At 48.0% G+C, this 18,851-nt stretch overlaps 1 long non-coding RNA gene across 1 annotated transcript; it reads right to left on the minus strand.

The window, feature by feature from the left end:
• Window positions 1-1,639: 1,639 nt before the first annotated feature.
• LOC311592758 lies at window positions 1,640-16,637 on the minus strand. Its single transcript, XR_014777504.1, has 3 exons — window positions 16,581-16,637; window positions 3,181-3,388; window positions 1,640-1,706 (listed from the first exon to the last, which is right to left on the minus strand). It is a non-coding gene; the product is annotated as an uncharacterized lncRNA (long non-coding RNA).
• Between the last annotated feature and the right edge of the window lie 2,214 nt (window positions 16,638-18,851).

Below are 18,851 nucleotides of genomic sequence, written 5' to 3' on the forward strand. Positions count from 1 at the left end.
ATATGTAATATGAATGATTTTATTTTTCAATTAAAAAAAAGAAAAGAAAATATAAAGAGTTAATCCCAGCTGGATATGATGGTGTACGCCTGTAATCACAGCACAGGGAGGCAGTGGGGACCCTCAAGTTCAGAGGCTAGCCTGGGCAGCACAATGAGTTTAAGACCAGCCTGGTAATGCATTAAGAAATTTATGTCTTGCTGGGAGTGGTGTCATACACTTTTAATCCCAGCACTCAGGGAGGCAGAGGCAGGCAGATTGCTGTGAGTTCAAGGCCAGCCTGGTCTACAAAGCAAGTCCAGGACAGCCAGGGAGGTTATACAGAGAAACCCTGTCTCTAAAAACAAAGAGAGAGAGAGAGAGAGAGAGAGAGAGAGAGAGAGAGAGAGAGAGAGAGAGAGATTTTTTTCTCAAGAAAAAGCAAACATGGTATAGCATTTTGTGGGTTTGTTGCTTTTGTTTGTTTACCCGTGTGTGTGTGTGTGTGTGTGTGTGTGTGTGTGTGTGTGTGTATCTGTGTGTGTCTCTGTGTGTGTGTGTGTCTGTGTCTGTGTATCTGTGTGTCTGTGTGTGTGTGTCTGTGTGTGTGTGTGTGTAGGCTTAAGGGACATAAAGTACGTTCTTTATGGACTCTGCTTTTGTTTTCAAGATTTTACTAAATACAACCCAGTAGAACTGTCAAGTTATTTTCATTGAGTCACCCTCTGGACCTTGTACATGAAAAATCGCAAACACAGCATCTGGGAGGCTGACATAGGAGGACTGTTAGTTCGAGGTCAGCTTGGGCTACAAAGTAAGACCCTGACTCAAAAAGTCAAAATAAGAACTCTAGTCACATTTTTACTTCCAACTACCTTGCTTGGCGTGAGAGAATGACGGGAACCCAAGAGGATGATGCATTTGTCTCAACCCTCCATGAGATGCCAACTCCTCCGCCCCGCTGCTCCATCCATCCTCTGCCATCCTCCTGAACTGATTCTGGTTGCTCTCCTCACCTCCCTGTGCAGGCCAACTGCCTTCCCCAAGTCCCCAACCTTGCTTTCCCGGAAACCAGCTCCAAGCCTCTTCCTGTCTCCCTCCAGTTCTCCGAGAGCAGAGGCAGAGTCAGCGCCCACTAATCCCCTCTGGCGCCCTGGCCTGGAAGGTGCTGGAATGTGACTTCAGCACATTCCAGTGGGCCGGAGCCTGCTACAAGAATGAGCCCTTGCTCAATTAGGGAGTGTTTTATGGTCTGTTATTGTAACTCCTACATTGGCCAGCTTTTCGAAGAAACAGAGGATTAATTATTTACAAAGCGGAGATGAAACTTTCACTAAAATACTTTCACACCTTGAAGAGAAGAGAGGTCTAGAAGCCAAGCCTACCGAGGAAGGGCTGCATATACGTCATCTATTTTCACCGTCAGATTTCCCAGATACCGTCACAGAGTGCAGGGAAAAAAAAAAAAGATGACATGAAGAAAGAAACTACTGAATGTTTTAAAAGGCACTTCATTATTTCATCTTTTTTTTTTCAAGCTACCAATAGACATATAAGGGGGAAATTCATTTAAAGTCTGATGTGTGTTTGCAGCCTGGAGGCACTCTCACCTGCCATAAAGTCCCTTCCTTTTCACGGCCACTGTGTGAGAGACACATACCTTTCAGAGTCGCTCATCATTGGTGGTAATTACTTGAAAGGCTGAGTCATTAGCCACTGTTAATTGTCTGAAACACAACCAGAAGAAAAATAAACACGAAGGGGAAACCTGCCATGACAACCATCGAGCTCAGTTACAACCCCCTGGTCCATAGGAAAACCTCAACGCCAGGCTTTCAAAACTCCATTCGCTTTTCAGTGACTTTTTAGCCAGCCAGCCAGCCAGCAGTCAGTCAGTTTTCTTTACTTAAGTGGCTGTGAGTCCAAGTCCTTTTCTACACTTCTCTCGGGAGCGTGGTCAGTGGTGTCAGAGCATTTAACCTTCCTCTGGAGATCACTGGGGCAGAACGCCTCCAACGGCAGCAGCGGCAGCGCCCATAGCTCAGACAACACCTTCCTAGCCCTGACCCCAATTGGAGCCAGGGCCTCACAAAGTCACCCCGGAACTCTTGTCTTCCTCCGCTTCCCTGCTCCCCTCTTGTCACTCCAAACTCCACACGTTCTGACCGTACCCAGGCCCCAGGAAACATGCCCTTCTGCTTTAGATTGTCCCCGAATCTGAGTCACCACCCTGCTTCTCTCCTTCCTGTCAGGGTCCCTTCCCTGTTGTGTCATTCATGCTCTCTGGGCTCACTTTGCTCCTGGCAGTGACTTCCCAGCCAGTCATTCGGGCTCACCTCTGGCCACGCCGACACCAGATCACCACGAGGCCTTGACTGTTTGGCTTGAGGGTCTTCCTGAAGGCTGCCCGGTGGTGCCAAGCACCCAAGGCTTTCCGGGCTCTGAACACACCCTGATTTTTTTTCCCCCTAGGGCTCCAGTAAAGGGATCTGTGGTGGCTCCTTTCTTCTCAGCCATTTTGGAACCCACACCATCTCCTGAACCGGTCGCCTCCACTTAAAGACTCTCATCCTACCCACTGGCCCTGTTCCCAGGGTCCTCTGCAGCAGGGATGGCTTCTAACTTGTCTTCCTTCCTCGAGGTGCTCAGCCCTCCTCCCTTGGGCCCTAGGCATACGTCCCCATCTTTACTTTTATCTTACGCTCACTGAATCTCCAGGACAGTAGGCGATTTGCCTTCCTCCTCCTCCTCTTTGGGGATGATACATGACAAAGAATCATGGCGAGAGTGTGAGTGTTAGTGTGAGCAGAAGGAACCTTTGTTGACTTTTACTGAGTTGCCTTGAGGAAGCTAATTAACCTTTCTGTGCCCACTTGTGACATGGGATGGCTAAGTGCTAGTAGTATTAAATAGCTTTTCTAAGAAATGATTAAATTTCTTTGAACAATAGTCATCCAAGACATACTCTTCCAAAAGCACTTGTTTGTTGAATGGACAAGGCCCTGGTACACTCCCCAATCTCTCTCTCTCTCTCTCTTTCTCTCTCTCTCTCTCTCTCTCTCTCTCTCTCTCTCTCCCTCCTCTCTCTCTTTCTCTCTCTCTCTCTCTCTCTCTCTCTCTCTCTCTCTCTCTCTCTCTCTCACACACACACACACACTCACACACAGAGGTTGGTTTTTTTGAATTTCTCTTTTTATGTACCAGTGTCTATAGCATGTTTTATAACTAAGTGCTTGGCTAGGATAGCAAGGCGATTGGATTTAGACATGTGCAGAGTCCAGCTTAGGAACCTCAACAGCTCCTTCCTGCTCACAGTCAGGCTGGCTGTGCCCGTGTTTCCATGGATCCAAGTTGAGTTCTTTCTGAAAGGTTTTCAGCACGAGCTTTTGAATTTCAGCTGGAATCTGTTCTGTGAGGGGGGGAAAAAGCAATCCAGAAACAAAAAGCAAAACAAAGCAAAAACCCGCACAGAAAACATAAGGCTGACGTGGGCATGGCAGCTCACACCTTTAATAGCACTGCTTTGGAAACTGAGGCAGGAGAATAACCACCAGTTCCGAGCCAGCTATGAGAAGCCGTCTCAAAAATAGAAAAAGTAAAGGTGGATGGAGTGGCACAGGCCTATAATTCTGACACAGGAGGTGGGGACAAGATCAAGAGTTTAAAGTCATCCTCAGTTACACAGCAAGTTCAAGGCCCACTTGAATTTTTTGAGACCCCCACCTTTAGAAGGAAAGGGAGAAGCCCGGTCTGGCTGAGCATGCCTTAATTCGAACATTCGAGGCCAGCCTGGTCTACAAAGCAAGTCCAGGACAGACAAGGTACACAGAGAAACTGTATATGCAAAAACTAAATTAAAAAAACAGAAAAATAAAAAATTTTTTAAAAAAGGAGGAGGAGGAGGAAAATAAAAAGAGGAAAAGAAAGAGAGTGGCTAAGACTATAGCTCAGTTGGTAGCGTGTAGCTTAGCATTCGCCAAGCCATGTGGCCCGTCCCAGTTCTCACATGAATATGGTATGCTGGCTCACAGAGAAAGGGTTTGCCACCAACGAGGTAGAGACAGTACCTCCTGCATGGTTAGTATATGTATATAGATAGATAGATAGATAGATAGATAGATAGATAGATAGATAGATAGATAGATAGATAGATAGATAGCCAGGCATCCTGCATGCTTAGTATTGCTATATATATATTGCCAGGCATGACAGCTCATGTCATAACCCCAGCATTCAAGGAGATGAGATAGGAGGACTGCAACAAGTTGGAAAGCAGCCTGGACAGGACTATATAGAGAATTCCTGGCCATCCAGGAGTATGCTGTGAGACACCGCCACACAAAAACCAATCAGCGTTAAAGATGCAGAGCCTATGGGCACCATCCCCAATATCCACGCAGGTGAATTGAAGGCCAGGGATCCACCCTTTTGACTTCACCTGGATTTGGTGTAGGTCAACCTGAGCACTGTGCATTTAGCTTGCAAATGAGTGAAACCCTCAAAGTGCCCAACACACATTCCTCTGATATTCAACTTGTCTTGCATATTTCTGATATAGATCACACCACAAGAGAGGCAAAGTCCCTTCTGTTGACTGGTTTCTAAAGATGTAAAGAAGCAAGCCATGTTAATTAGATGAAACTCAAATTCACAACAGGGTAATTTTAGCTTGCCCTTTCCCTGCTGTGCCTACTCACTTCAGAACACTGCTCAGTGGCCTGAGAGACTTCCTTTTCTTGGAGGGGGGAAGGAGGGGCCTTCTTAATCTGTGTACAACTTTCTGAACTTCAGCAAACAAAAGCATAGCTGTGACATCACCTCACGCTGTCAGATCACTTTGAGCTACTAGAAATAAAACCAAAAAGGCTAAATGCCAGGAGAAAGCAGGGTCAGGAGGCCACAGGGGATTCTGGAATCATCCAAGATGTGGCAACGAGGTGATGCTCACTGTTTACTTTAACTGCCCTTCAAGAAAAAAACTACATAGGGGCTGGGGAAAGTATCCCATGGATAGAGAGAGCTACTATGAAGACCGAAGCTTGCGTCTCCAGCACTCATGTAGAAGCAAGACATGTTGGGGCATACCTGTAACCCCGTCTCTGGAGAGGGTCTGCTGTCAGCCAGAAATGGCAAGTTCTAGGTTCATTGAGGGACCCTGTCCCCTAAAATAAGGTGGAGAGTGACAGGGGATGACAACAGAAGTCGATCTCAAGCTGTCACACACACACACACACACACACTACACCGTGGCATAGAGAAAAACACAATCTTGCTATTTGCAGAAAAATGAGTGGAACTGGAAATTATTATGCTAAACAATGTAGCCCAGACAACATGTTTGTATAGAGATCCTAGGTTTTAATTTTTGTAGCTTGTGCACATATGTGTGGAGGGGTGTCTGGGGTATAGGTCGTGAAACTAGAAAGAGAATGTGAGAAGAGAAAAAGGGGCCTTAAGGGAGAGCTGAGGAAAGGAGGAAAAGAATAGTGTATCAAATACATGTGACGTGGAAAGAAGAATGGGGAAGCTGGAGGGAAAGAAAGGACCAACAGGAAGTGAGCAGAGGGACAGAGGGAGCAGGGAGACAAGCAACAAGAGTAAAGAAGGAGCCGGGCATGGTGGCGCACGCCTTTAATCTCAGCACTCGGGAGGCAGAGGCAGGCGGATCTCTGTGAGTTCGAGGCCAGCCTGGTCTACAAAGTGAGTCCAGGACAGCCAAGGCTACACAGAGAAATCCTGTCTCAAAACAAAAACAAAGCAAAAAAGACACACTTTCCCCCCAAAAGTGGAGGGGAATTAGGGTGCGCCTTATAGTCCAATTGCTGTTTTTACTGTTTTTTCCTTCTTTTACTGCATTTTATGGTCAGGGGAGTCTTATAATACACATGCAACTCAGGGACTGCATTTTTCTTGCATACTGAAAGCATCAACTTCCATCCCCAATATGGCAGTTAATGGTGGCTGACTAGGTGAATGAATGTGGTCTAGCCTGGACACCAAGGAGTTCCATACTCTGTGGACTGAGGAGAGATGGACAGAAACAGGTTGGCGACAGCCGGTGAAGACTTCAAATCCCAAGGCTAAAGGCTGACTTCCTTTTTGTAAACCGTGAGGCCTTGGAAGGGCCTGAGTGGAAGAACTGCGTGAGCAGACTCGCCACATGACTTGCGACGTGGAGAGTTACCCGGAGACAAAGAAGCCAATTAGGCAGCAATTATACCAGTTCAAGGTCAGACAGGAACGCGATGGCGAAATGAAGACTCACACTCAAGGCTCTGAAGAGCTGCTGCCTAGCTCCTCGGCAGCGGCTCACACAGCATGCTCCAGGGCCTGGGGTGGTTCCCAGCTTTGGGAAAAAAATAAAATAGAAGCTTTCAGGGGCAGAAAAGAGAAGATGAGGCAGGAGAGACGTGGGGAGGGAGCTGGAGGGCAGTGAGAACTTGTGAGATGTAATGTGTGGGGGTGACTGCACTCGGGATCTTATTTACCAGCCTAGAAACGGGGGGGGGGGGGGGGGGGGGGGGGGGAGAGTTCAGTGAGCCTTTCAGGGAGGAGGAGTGTTGATGTGTTCCACCTGGCTGCCTAGGAACTATCCAGATGGCCCGAGTGGGAGCAGCTGCGGATCCAGGTCAGGAGTTCAGAAGCCATGCTGAGGCGAGCCGAGGAGATAAGAGGTGATAAGGGACAGCTGAAATTGTGGGGTCCATGAGACGAGCAGAAGGCCAGTGTGGCGGCACATGCGTGTAAACTCGACACTCAGGAAGTAGGGCCAGGAAGAGCAGGAATTCAGGGTCAGCCTCAGCTACGTAGTGGCTTCGAGGCTAACTTGGGCTATTTGAATAACCCCACCCCCCCACCCCCGTCCTTCCCTCCCTCCCTCTTCTCCTCCCCCTCTCCCTTCCTCCCTCTCTTTCTTCCCTTCCCTACTACCCCCCCCACACACACACACGCACACACAAATCAAAGAAACCAATGAAAGAGAGGAGAAAGGGTCTGTCTCAAAACTAACAAGAAGTGCCTGCCGTGCGTGGTGGCGCACGCCTTTAATCCCAGTACTCGGGAGGCTGAGCCAGGCAGATTGCTGTGAGTTCGATGCCAGCCTGGTCTACAAAGCAAGTCCAAGACAGCCAAGGCTATATAAAGAAACCCTGTCTCGAAAAACAAAAACTGAAACAAACAAACAACAACAAAAAAAAACCCCAAAACTACTAAGAAGTAAAGTCATGGGATCCTGGAGGATAGGTTCCAGAAGAGTTCAGAGGTCAGCAGGTGAGAGGTGAAGCCTGGGGGTTCCACCCTTGATGATGTCATCCCTCCCCGGATGCAGACTTCATGGAGAAGAGCCCCTGGGTCCACACCTCCCATCCTGTGCTGCTGCGCAGGAACAGAACACATAGGCAACTCCTCCCCATAGAGGAGGCCACGGTCTGTCAGGCCAACCTCCTTGCTCCACTCCAAATGGCCCCTCCTCAGGAGTCCCCTCCCACAGTGAGTGGCAGTGTGTGTGTGTGTGTGTGTGTGTGTGTGTGTGTGTGTGTGTGTCCCAGCACTCAGGGGGCAGAGACAAACAAATGAGTTTGAGGGCAGCCTGGTTTACATAGCTAGTCCTAGGCCAGCCAGGGCTACATAGTGAGTTCTTGTCTCGAAAAATAAAAACAAAGCTGGGTGTGGTAGCGCACACCTTTAATCCCAGTACTCAGGAGGCCGAGGCAGGCAGATCACTGTGAGTTCAAGGCCAGCCTGGTCTACAAAGCAAGTGCAGGGACAGCCAAGGCTACACAGAGAAACCCTGTCTCGAAAAACCAAAATAAATAAATCATTTAATTTAATTAAAACAACAACAACAACAAAAAGACAAACGGGCGGGGCGCATGGAGAGGGGGGAAGGGCATCACTAGTGAACTGGAGGAAGTTTAACAAAGCTAGAGAAACAAACGGCAGGTGAGCTCAGGATGTGGACAGAAGAGAGACAGGAGAAGTTAGACTAAGGAATTGTACAGAATCATACTTAGAACAGCAAACAGCTGGCACTCAGTGTGTGCACTTGTGTGGCAAGCACCCCGAGGGCAACAACTATGGCTGCCACAATCCTTTGAGGTAAGGGATCAGAGTTGCCCAGTTATCTCAAAGGATGGCTGGTGATGCGGCATTCCTAGTCTCCCATCAGCCTCCAGCTTCCTTCCTGCATCTCAGCTTCCTGTCCCTCCTGCATCCTTCCTGTATCTCAGCTAGACTGGGGGTGGGGGGGTGGGGGAGGGGGGTGTCCACACTGTCCATCTTACCTCCAGAATTTCTGCCCTGCACCTGTTGGAGTTACCTCCTCCTTAGAGCTTCTGACATTACTCTTTCTTTCCCTTTCTTTCTTTTCTTTCTTTCTTTCTTTCTTTCTTTCTTTCTTTCTTTCTTTCTTTCTTTCTATAAAAACCCCAGTCTTCATATAGCCCAGGCTGGCCTTGAACTCACTCTGTAGCTGAGGATGACCCCTGACCCTCCTGCCTTCACCTCCTGAATGCTGAAATTATGGCCATCGGTTGCCACACCTGGTTAACGCAGTGCTAGGAATTGAACCCAGGGCTTTGTGAATGCTAGGCAAACACTCTACGAGCTGAGCTACATCAGCTAGTCCCTTCCTTTAAGATCCTTCTCTCTGAGATACTGACATTAGCCGAATTGGTGTATGATTGTGGTCTAAGCCCTGGGGAGGGAGAGACCGGAGGATAATTTCCAACCACGAGTTCAAGACCATCTAGGGCAACAGTAAGGTCCAGCCTCAAAACATATTCTTAAATAAAACATGCTGATTGATGGTGGTGATGCACACCTCCAATCCCATCCCTTGGGAAGCAGAGGCAGGTGGATTTCTGTGAGTGAAAGCCAGACTGGTCTACAGAGCAAGTTCCTGACAGCCATGTCTGTTACATAGTGAAGGCCTGACTCAAAAAAATTAAAATATAAAATAAATAAATAAAACTTATGATTCCCTTTTCTTTATTGCTTCATAATATTCACATATATATCACATTTTTATTATTCATTCATTTATTGATGAGCATCTAGGCTGTTGCTTTTAATCAGTTTTAGGGGAAGAGGTTCATAACTTGAAACTTCCCTGCTGTTTAAAACTGTATCAAGCCAGCTACCGAGGTGTATGCCCTTAATCCCAGCACTGACTCAGGAGGCAGAGGCGAGCAGATCTGGGCGGATGTGACGCCAGCTTGACCTATGGGTGAATTCTAGGACAACCAGAGCTGAGAGACCCCCATCTCGATGATGATGATGATGATGGTGGTGGTGGTGATGATGATGAATCAATTAAAATAAATAATAAGTAAAATTCAAACATGAGCACTAAAGACTCTACCTCATAATGCTTATTTTGTTGTTGTTGGTTGGTTGGTTGTTTGGTTTTAGTTTTTGGTTTTTTGAGACAAGGTTTCTCTGTGTTATCTCGGCTGTCCTGGACTCAGTTTGTAGACCAGGCTGGCCTCAAACTCACAGTGACCTACCTGCCTCTGCCTCCCAAGTTACTTCATACTTCTTTTCTTTATTTTACCTGGGACTTGATTTCAGATGCAAGATCTCACACACGGAAGGCAAAGGCTCTACCGCTGTGCAGCACACCCGGTGCTAAGCCTCAACTTTAACCATACTAAGGATTCCTGCAGCTTATAGGGGTGTTGGCTGCCAGGGTGTTCTCATTTGACCAGTGGCAATGACATGTGTCCAGGCGAGGGGTCAACAGCTCAAGTGTGACTAGCTCTTCCTGCATCCATACTCTGGGCTCAGCTGCCTGCTTGAACTAACTCGGGCTCTCGCAATAATCTCTCATTCCACGCAGCTGGGGAAATGAGGAGCAAGAATGTTTAGGTCACTTGCCAGAGGCCGCTGAGTTAATAAGACCAGGATGGGCCCCCTGGGTCCAGGTGCAAATTGCTGACCTCCACTCTAACCTGGGGAGATTGGACAAACAGATTTCTTGAGGTCTGGCTAGAGATGAAAAGCTGGCTTGTGATGGCGCACACTTGTAATCCCAGCACTCAGGAAGCAGAGGCTGTGAAATCAAGAGTTCAAGACTAGCTTGGGCTCCATGGAAAGTCTGAGTTCAACCTGAGCTAGAGAGTGCTTCTCCTACTGTCACTCCAGGCCCAGCCTGAAAATAACGAAATGAAATAAAACTGAACTAAACTTTGAACCATCCAGCTCCACACACTGAGGCACTGGCTTCCTGTTCCACTTTCCCCAGGACCTCTCCACTGCTCCCACAGGAGCCATGGCTCCTATTTGTCTACCTGATCCAGCGTCTAGGACAAGGTGCCTCCACTGACACAGTGTTTAGTTTGGGGCTAAGGTGTTAACTCTGTAACTCTTAATTGGCCTAGAGCTCATGAAATAGACCTGCCTTGACTTAAAGTTGTAGCTATCCTCCTGCCGTAGCCTCCCAAGTGCTAAGTTTAAAGAATGTGCTAAAGCACCTGTAGTGTTAAATTAGACCACCAGGTCCCACCTTGGTCTCCTACCCTACTCAGTGATGTTGGCGTATCAGTACTGTAACCAAGGGTGTTTGTCTGTTTAGCATCCCAAGAAATTAATTAATTGATGTAGTTCACTTGGGAGAATATTTACCCAGCATTCAAGAAGATCTGGGTTTGATTCCCCACACCACATAAATTGGATGTGGAGGAATGATGGTACATGCCCACAAAAAAGGTGGAGCATCAAACGATCAAGACTAGGGCTGGAGAGGTGGCTCAACATTGAAGAGCACTGGCTGTTCTTCCAAAGATCCTGAGTTCAATTTCCGGCAACCACATGGCGGCTCGTAACTTTCTGTAATGAGATCTGGTGCCTCCTTCTGGCAGCCAGGTACACATGCAGGCAAAACACTGTATAAATAATAAATAAACCTTTAAAAAAAGAGAGAGAGAGCTTTGCTGCTCTTGCAGGGGACCCAAGTCCCATTTCTAACACCTTTATCAGGTAGGTGGCTTTCAACTCCCTGTAACTCTAGCTCAAAGAGTATCTGCTATCCTCTTCTGACCCTCTGAGAGCAGTTGCCCTTATGTGTACACACACACACACACACACACACACACACACACACACACACACACGGAGAGAGGGAGAGGGAAAGAGAGAGAGAGAGATTAAATTTTTAGAAGACGAAGGTTATAAAGGAAGTATATAACATGGAGTACATAAGACCCTGTTTGTTTGTTTAATTAACGTTAAGCAAAGAGAATACCCAAGTTGTCTCATGGACTAGTTATTTGTTTTTTCAAGACAGAATTTCTCTATGTAGCCTTGGCTGTCCTGGCCTCGCTTTGTAGACCAGGCTGGCCTCGAACTCACAGCGATCTGCCTGCCTCTGCGCCCCGAGTGCCGGGATTCAAGGTGTGCACCACCACGCCTTGCTGGCTATTTCTTTTTTATTTACCAAGAAGACTACATTTATGGGGCACATCAACTAACTAAAAGGGGGAGGTGAGCCTTAAGCTCTCTAGTTTCTCGTGTTGAATGCTCACAATATTAACATAGACCGTGAGTCAGTCCCTTCAGAGAAAGGAGAATTTAAATGCTTGCAATATTCTACAATACTTGAAAAGCCCTTCTTTCCACAGTCATCACAAATAGGAAGAAATACTTAGTCTGCACAGGAGCAATTTGCCTGTCAGTGTCTGCATGAGGTCTCCTGCAAAGGCCCTGTTCTTAAGATACACAGACAGTCCACATTCGCCAAAGGAGATTGGCAAAGAGGCCATTCTGTCTCTTCTCCTCGCTGTTTGATTTATGAATTTACTTAATAACTTACCCATTTAATCATTTACTTATTTTAGTTAAAACTGACAGGGAAGAAGTGTGACTTGGCTCCATTTACTACCAGGCACGTGTTCAACCTCTTCAGTATGGCCGGCCCTATGCTGGGGCCTGGGACAAATATGTGATATATGCTACATTAAAAGGTGGCCTTTCAGCCGGGTGTGGCGGCACACGCCTTTAATGCCAGCACTCGGGAGGCAGAGGCAGGTGGATCGCTGTGAGTTCGAGGCCAGCCTGGTCTACAAAGTGAGTCTAGGGCAGCCAAGGCTAACACAGAGAAACCCTGTTTTGAAAAACAAACAAACAGCCGGGCATGGTGGCGCACGCCTTTAATCCCAGCACTCGGGAGGCAGAGGCAGGCGGATCGCTGGGAGTTCCAGGCCAGCCTGGTCTACAAAGTGAGTCCAGGAAGGCCAAGGCTCCACAAAGAAACCCTGTCTCGAGAAACAAAACAAAACAAAACAAGACAAAAAACAAAAAAACAAAGAAAAACAAACAAACAAAAAGGTGGCCTTTCACCAGGAGGTGGTGGCCCACGACTTTAATCCCACCCAGCACTTGGGAGGCAGAGCCAGGTGGATCACTGTGAGTTCAAGGCCAGCCTGGTCTACAAAGTGACTCCAGGACAGCCAAGGCCACACAGGGAAACCCTGTCTCAAAAAACCAAAAAGAAAAAGGTGGCCTTTCATTGGGCACACTGAGTCCAAACCTCTGGGATGTAAAGTGGGCAGATGTTCACAGCAGCTTCCCCTGGAACACGCCTTAATCCAAGCCTTAAAGTGTGCAATAATGCCTCTCTTTGGTCTATAGGGGCCTTGAGACCAAGCTCCCTGAAGGCAGAACCATATATTCCAAAGCAATGAGTATCAGTGGAATGAAAGTGAATTCAAAATGCGACTTACTATACCAGGCTAGGGTTGAAGCTGAGTAAAAGACATTACTTAGCAGATGTGAACATCTCGGCCCCCGTCCCAAGCACCAAGCACTCAAAACACAAATACAAGAGGGCCTGACAGTGCAGCTGTTACTCCAGCCATCCCAAGGCTGCCAGAGCTCTTGACAACTGAGCAGATCCAAACTGACCAGGAGGGCGAAGACTATAGCTCAGTGGTAGAGTGCCTGTCTCACACGGGCTAGGCCCAGTCTGCCGGGAAGCAAGAAACAAAAGCCACGAAGTGACCTACGTTCTACCGTGTAGTTCTAATGAGCTCCATGTTCCAAGTCCTCCCTCTAACCACTTTCCAAACTGAGGTTCTTGTTTTTGTTTTTTTCAAGACAGGGTTTCTCTGTGCAGCCTTGGCTGTCCTAGACTCGCTTTGTAGACCAACCAGGCTGGTCTCGAATTCACAGAGATGCAGCTGCCTCTGCCTCCCGGGTGAGTGCTGGGATTAAAGGTGTGGGCCACCACCTCCCGGCCCAAGGTTTTAATTTACATATTATTATTAATTTACGGTGCAGGGGATAGAACCTCGGGCCTCACAAGCTAGGCAAGGGTTTTCGGCCAACTCCACACACAGGATTTTAAAGAGGAGCCAGGCAGGTACAGCGTCCCTACCCCCATGGGGGTAGGCAAAGGGAACTGGCTGTTAAAGAGCAAGGTCACGCTTCTTTTATTTTCTTAAGCACTTTGTTCTTGAAGAATTTAAATTTTGGCAATAAGGCAGGGCTGCTGTCACACGGGCTTGCCTTCCAGCTTCCCCCGCCCCAGGAAGAAGCCCCCTCTCCCATTCCTTATTTCCCCCAAGATTTGGATTTAGATAAACTTACGCACCAAACTGCCCTGGAGATTGCAGAACAATTGGCCTGCAGGTGGGGCTAGGTAAAAGACTGGAATTCTCAGGGGTCACCTGAGTGTGGGTTTTACATAGCAGAGCCTCCCTCTGCTCTCCCTGGGGGGGTTCCTCCCCTCTCCCCACCCACATTATCTATGGAAAGGTACTTCACAACCTGTTTGCTGACTCCCCAACCCCCCCCTCAGTCCCCACCCCTTCCACTCCCACCCATTGCTCCCTGGAGAGTCCCCGCTGGGCTGGTTCCCAGAATCTCTGAGCTCAAAGGCAGGAGCAGGGTGGGGTGACTCTTCCCTCCCGGCAGGAAATTCCAGCTGTCCCTCACCTGGGCTCCTGCTCAATCCTGCTCTCCTGCAATAAGGAAGCTTAAACTCTGACTTTGCACCCTGGAGTCCTGGCCTATGCTCCACTTTGCCCCACAGGCACCAAAGTACACCCTGCATATTTTCACATCTGACTTTAAAGATACCCCAAATAAAGTTAAAGCAGATAGCCATGATCAAAAAGGCCAGTGTTTTCTTAAAAACAAATGTAAACATTTACTTTATTAGTATTAACTAAAAATGCAACACCATGTGTATGATCCATCAAACATTATATATGGTATATAAAAATATTATTTATATATGCTTGCTTATATTTGATCCTGATAAACATTTTTATTGATTGCCTAGCATCTATTGCCTGCCTGGCACACTTTTTAGGCACTGACCAAAATCAAAATCAGACCAGGCTTTGCTCTCAAGCAGAAAGCCCTGACGGGAAGACAGATGCACGCAAACGTTCGAATCTTTGGGATAGGGCTAGGCAATAACTTGGTGTTATAATGCTTGCCTAACATCTGTAAAGCCCTGTGTTCAGGTCCAACTATCAAGACAAATTATTGTCTCAATCTTCCTCCCTCTTCCTCTTCCTCTTTCCCCAGCTGCTGTGTAAGAGCAGTGAAAGCCCGCCTGTGAGGGGCTTCTGACACCCCTGAACCAGGCGCGGCAAGCTCTCCTCTTACTCCATGGCTCAAGACAGAGGCATCTCCTCAGATATTTCCTTTTCCTCAAATTTACTCACTCTCACTTTCATGGTGGTACATACTTATACCATAATCCCAGCCTTTGGAAGGCAGAGAAATGCGAATTCAAGACCAGCCTCGGCTACATAGCAAGATCCTATCTCAAAAGACAAACAAACAAACAAACAAACAAGAGGGTTTGTTTGAGCTTGACCATTGCTTAGGCCTTGGGAAATGGCAGACAAGGTCATGCCCTCATGGCTTCTGTCCTTCATGGGGAACCGGAGAGGGAATTCAGGGAGAAAAAAGAAATCCTCAAAAACACATGACTAAAAGAATTTCATGTGAAGGCTAGAGTTGCTAGCCTGGCAACCTGAGTTTGACCCCTGGGACCCATATAAAAAGCTGGGTGTAGTGGCGTGCACTTGTAATTCCAGCACTCATATGGGCAAGATGGGACTCAACCAAGAAAATGCCCGGAGTACACAGTATAGCAAGGGGAAATGCCTTGAAACAAGGCAAGAAGTGACTCCTGAAAATAATCTCCTGGCCTCCACGCACAGGCAGTGGCACATGTTCACATGCACGTAAGCATGCATGCCTGCCCACGCACAAATAAAAGAGTGCAAAATAAGTCAGATGATAATCGCTGGGAAGAACATTAAAGTGGCAGTGGATAGGGTGTCTGGAGGTCAGAGTGCAGGATCTCCCCAGCAAAAGACAGGCTTTTGTTTTGTTTTTTTTGAGACAGGGTTTCTCTGTGTAGCCTTGGCTGTCCTAGGCTCACTTTGTAGACCAGGCCGGCCTCGAACTCACAGAGATCCTCCTGCCTCTGCCTCCCGAGTGCTGGGATTAAGGCGTGCGCCACCACACCTGGCAAAAAGCTTTTCTTTTTCTTTTTTTGGTTTTTCAAGACAGGGTTTCTCTGTGAAGCCTTGGCTGTCCTGGACTTGCTTTGTAGACTAGACTGGCCTTGAACTCACAGAGATCTGCCTGCCTCTGCCTCCTGAGTGCTGGGAAGGCTTTTCTTTTTGAGACAAGGTCTCACTCACTATGTACTCCCTGCTGGCCAGGAACTAACTTTGTAGACCAGGCTGGCCTTGAACTCATGGAGCCACTTGACTCCCCGCCCCTCCATTCCCGTCCCCTCCCCCCACATCCAGTGCTGGGATTAAAGTTATGTGGACTACGATTGGCTAAGGAAGGCCTTTCTATGGAGAGGGGCATGGGACTGAGGTTTAAATGACATAAACTGTCCCGTACAAAGGTCTAGAAACAGTATGTCAGGTTGGAAGCGCAGGCTGGGAAAAACCTCATAATGAGAACCCAAGGGACCTGCGTGAGGAACGTACAAAAAGCCAGAGAGCCGCCGCGGTGTGGCTCCATCCCAGGAAAGCACTGTGGACTGAGAGGCCTCACAGTAGAGAGAGGCTCGGGGTAATCACTGGAGAAAGGGAGTGAGGCTGGAGACCTTCCCTTATATAAACCAGCTTGGGTAACACTCACAGGGTTAGCAACATTGGAGCGGCTGAGGCACAGTCCAAGGCACAAAGTCAGGAAGTAGATTTTAAACCCAGCAGGACCAATGACTTGTCCAAAAGCCATCTATGGTGGTACACAGCTGTCATCCCAGCCGCACATGAGAAGAACCAGTCTAGCTACAGAGTCTTGTCTTCAAAAACCTAAACAAAAAAGACTTCGCATGCTGTGCCCAAGGGGCCCAGTGGCGCACACCCTTAAGCTCAGTGCTCGGCAGGCAAAGGCAGGCAGATCTCTGTGAGTTCGAGGTCAACCAGAACAAAGTAGTGGAATCCTGCATCTAAACAAACAAACAAAGTGTTGTGCTTAAAACGGAAGAAAAGGAACTGGTCCTGTCCCCTTCTTTTTGTGTTTCTTCTTTCTCTAAAGGGGCCTTTTCAGTTTCTCAAAAATGTCACCATCCAAAAGGAAAAGGAAAAAGAAAAAAAAAAAGCCTTAAATCTACTCACACACTCTCCAAGCAGGTTTCTGCGGCAGAGCAGCTCTGAGGACCTTCTTGCCTAGGGCGGGGCACGTGTTCTGTGAGCTGTGTTTTGTTTCGTCTTAATATTCTCAAACTAGTGCTCCGAGGACTATGAGCCCCTCTTTGGCCCCCACGCTTCCTGGTCAAAGTGCTATTTTGCAGCCTAGAACCTAGTTCCTTTTGAAATTCGGACAGACTCCAAAACAAATAATCAGTATTCACGGGGCTCCCAGGAACTAGGGCTCCCCCTGGCTCTCCCGGAAAGGGAAGTGATTTTGACCCTTGTGGGGCTTGGCTCCCTGACCTCACAGTGCCGAGTCCCCTGGGGGTAGGGGTGGGGAGCTCTGCTTAAAGTGCGAATAGGGACCCAGGCGTGTTAGGCAGAGCCAGGTGAGTCTGTTTTTTTCAAGTCTATCTCACAGCGACTTCTGGCTGTCCTTATTTGGAAAAGGCAAGATGCTCGCTAGAACCTCCACGCTTGGCAGGACCATTTTCCTAACCAGGCAAAACCAAAATCAAAACAGGTCCCTTTGCGCTAGTAGCACGGCTGCCAGGTCTCTGGGCTCTGCAGGGGGCAAGCCTGGACTAAACATTAAATAATTGGTCAGCTAGCTCACTGACCGATCTGACCAGCAGTTTGAGATCAGTGCTCAGAGGGTCTTGACACAGGTCTTAGTTGACACATGGCTGGGGAGTGTGTTGTGTGTGTGTGTGTGTGTGTGTGTGTGTGTGTGTGACATTCCTCCTCATTCCTCAGGGCAATGGACTGCACAACACATTGGGTGATTTCTAGCTCTTCAGAGCCCTGTAGGTACAGATACTGTTTAACCTGCCTCCTCCCCTCGGCACCAGGAAGAATGGGGGGAAAAGCTGTTACTCAGGCGCCTGGAACACCGGCCTCCAGCTCTTTTCCCTACTCCCGTAGGAGCAGCAGCTGGCTCTCAGGACGCTGGTCACATACTGTCTCTGAGATGTCTTTTTGTTTCTTTGCTTGCTTGGATTTTTTGAGTTGTTCTTTGGTGTCATGAATCCCAAATTGGCCTTGTGCTCACTGTGTATTTTATTTATTTATTTATTTTTCATTTCATTTTATTTATTTATTTATTTATTATTTTTGGTTTTTCAAGACAGGGTTTTTCTGTGTACCCTTGGCTGTCCTGGACTCACTTTGTAGATCAGGCTGGCCTCGAACTCACAGCGATCCGCCTGCCTCTGCCTCCCAAGTGCTGGGATTAAAGGCGTGCGCCACCACTGCCCGGGTTATCACTATGTATTTTAGAGTTGTATGAACTGGTCCGGACTACCTGCTTGACCTCCTGTGTGTGCACCTCCAGCCAGACTTCATAAAGTAGCTTGGGATTGCAGTCAGGGCTGTGGTCGAACACACACGCTAGACAGGCACTTACTTGCTCTGCCAACCGAGCTGTATCTTGAGCCCTTGTTTATTTTGGGCCTGCGTTTTTGTCTTGTTTCAGAGAAGGTCTCATTTGTCCTAGGACAGACTGTGACCATGCCCTCCTAATCCGCCAGCTTCTACTTCTTAAGTGCCACCAAGCCGGGCGTCCAGAGAGCATTTCTTCCACGTGATGTATGAAACACAATTAGGGCTTTACCACCAAGGAGGAAGCCAGGCAAAGGTCCAGCAGGTAAAACTAGAGTGTGACATATAAGACACATGTGCCATAGTGTACATGTGGAGGTCACAGGACAACTTGTAGGAGTTGGGTCTCTCCTTTTTTTTTTTTTTCCAAGACAGGGTTTCTCTGTGTATCCTTGACTCACTTTGTAGAGCAGGCTGGCCTTGAACTCACAGAGATATGCCTGCTTCTGCCTCCCGAGTGCTGGGATTAAAGGTGTGCTCCACCAGGCCTGGCTTGGTGTTCTCCTTTCAACATGTGGGTCCTGGGAATCGAACTCAGGTCTTCAGACTTGGTGTTAGGAGTTTTTTCACACTGAGTCATCTTGCTGACCCTACTGTACGGTTTTATATGCCTTTTGAGACAGGGATCCATATAGTCCAGGCTAGCCTTGAACTCCTGATCCTCTTGCCTCTGCCTCCTGATGCAGGGTTAACAGGCATACCACCTCTCCCTGGGTGTGGAGATTGTATCTAACACTAGAGCACGATTTGGGGGCTGCACGCCATGACGGCGTAGTCTGCTGTGCCTAGCTGGCAGCAACTTCACGCATTCCATGCTTGCTCACCCCTGACCAGTACCAGATTCTTGGTACTAGAGTTAGAGGCAGTGGTGAGCCA

The sequence above is a fragment of the Acomys minous genome (assembly GCF_964271855.1).
Source record: "Acomys minous genome assembly, chromosome: 1".
Taxonomy (NCBI): Eukaryota; Metazoa; Chordata; class Mammalia; order Rodentia; family Muridae; genus Acomys; species Acomys minous.